Source organism: Sinocyclocheilus rhinocerous, unplaced genomic scaffold (genome assembly GCF_001515625.1).
Source record: "Sinocyclocheilus rhinocerous isolate Xijiao unplaced genomic scaffold, SAMN03320098_v1.1 scaffold1365, whole genome shotgun sequence".
In the NCBI taxonomy this organism is placed as follows: Eukaryota; Metazoa; Chordata; class Actinopteri; order Cypriniformes; family Cyprinidae; genus Sinocyclocheilus; species Sinocyclocheilus rhinocerous.
This window is the reverse complement of record NW_015628688.1, coordinates 304,090-306,122: the sequence shown is the minus strand read 5'-3', so window position 1 is coordinate 306,122 and position 2,033 is coordinate 304,090. Positions and strand designations below refer to the sequence as shown.

The following is a 2,033-nucleotide window of genomic DNA, read 5'->3' as shown; positions in this document are numbered from 1 at the left end:
AGTTGCATATGATTGAACACCTTGTAGCTTACGTTAGGTCTGTTTTGAATGTTTAGGCCACTGTAATTTTAGTTTTATTTATATACTTTACTATTTACTTTTTATTACAATTTTAGTTTATATGTTAGCAATTTTGTTAGTAATTTTTGTTGTAATTTTTTTCCTTTTTTTAAATTTACTATAGCTTCAATATATTTTTGTTTAATTTTAAAAATTGTAATACTTCAACTTAAACTTAGTTATTTCTGTTACATGCCGAAGCAACATGTCTAATTTCCATTTAAGCTTTTTAAGTATTTATATTTCATCTTTATTACGATTAGCGAAAATAATTATTAATAGTTTAACTATTAGTATATAGTTATATAGTATAACAAATGTTGATAACAGCAACTTCTCTTATCAGAGGCTCTTGTCTCATTATTGTAAGTAGTAGTGTAGTGCTGCTCCTTGAATTTGGCTGTTAAATACAGTTGCATATGATTGAACACCTTGTAGCTTACGTTAGGTCTGTTTTGAATGTTTAGGCCACTGTAATTTTAGTTTTATTTATATACTTTACTATTTACTTTTTATTACAATTTTAGTTTATATGTTAGCAATTTTGTTAGTAATTTTTGTTGTAATTTTTTTCCTTTTTTTAAATTTACTATAGCTTCAATATATTTTTGTTTAATTTTAAAAATTGTAATACTTCAACTTAAACTTAGTTATTTCTGTTACATGCCAAAGCAACATGTCTAATTTCCATTTAAGCTTTTTAAGTATTTATATTTCATCTTTATTATGATTAGCGAAAATAATTATTAATAGTTTAACTATTAGTATATAGTTATATAGTATAACAAATGTTTCTCTTCCTCATAACAATAAGTGTGTATTTCTTCTCTCTCACAGGTTTATTCCTGGGGAAGTGACAAATTTGGACAGCTGGGTCGTATAAATGCTCCTAGCACAGTTCCTAATCTCGCCATGGTAATTTATTGATGATATGCAATCACTTTTTCTGCAGACCTTCCCTTTTAAGGCATACAGTTCCCTGTATTAAAATGAATGTGCTTTTGTGTGACGATAGATTTCTGAGGGTATCCGTGTGTGGGACGTGGCAGCAGGGCAAACGCACACTTTGCTGCTGGCTGATGGAGACTGTTATCAGCCCATACTGTACTACAGTGGAGAGCAGGTGCTGGAGAGCACTGACAGCGCTCATCCCCTCTCCGGGACCTACACCCAGACGCCCACCCTTCTGCCCTTCTGCATGAATGTTCGTACAGACCGTTATGACAGTTTATTCTGTTGATACAGTTATTTATTTTTACTGTGTGTAGGCTGTTAGCAAAATAACATCTACATTTATTAGTGTTACACAATTAAACTTATAAATTATCTGAAGCCATCCTGCTTTACTGTAGAGTACACCATTACAAAACATAGCACAAAATCAGTGACAAAGAAAAGGAAAAAAATAATATTAATGATTAAATATTTTTTTTAAATAATAACAAAATAGCCAAAATAAAATAGACCTTCCAAAATACATCTAAAAATAAAACTGCTTTTTAGTTATATTATTTGATGTATTTTTGTTAATAAATCTAAAAGAAAATAGCAGTCTTAGATGAAAAACTAAATTAAAATTGGAAATGTTGCTGTGTCAAGTGAAATTCATTGAACTACTAAAAATAACTAAATTAAATAAAACTAGTGCCGTCAAATGATTAATCGCATCCAAAATAAAAGTTTTTGTTTACATATATGTATGTGTATGTGTATTATATGTATATATAAATACACACACATACAGTATATATATATTTAAAATATTTATGTATTTACATGCATACATTTATATTCATATTTATAAATGTATATTCCATTTTTTATATATAAATATATTTAATATATAAACATCAAATTTTTCTTAAATATATACATGCATGTGTGTGTATTTATATATACATAATAAATGTACACAGTACACACATATATATATATATATATATATATATATATATATCAGGGTTAACACAGAT

General features: G+C 27.4%; 1 protein-coding gene across 1 annotated transcript in view; it reads left to right on the top strand.

Annotated features, from left to right (window-relative positions):
• Positions 1-2,033, top strand: part of LOC107738114 (alsin-like) — a 24,679-nt gene that overhangs the window by 5,123 nt on the left and 17,523 nt on the right. The window lies entirely within an intron of this gene.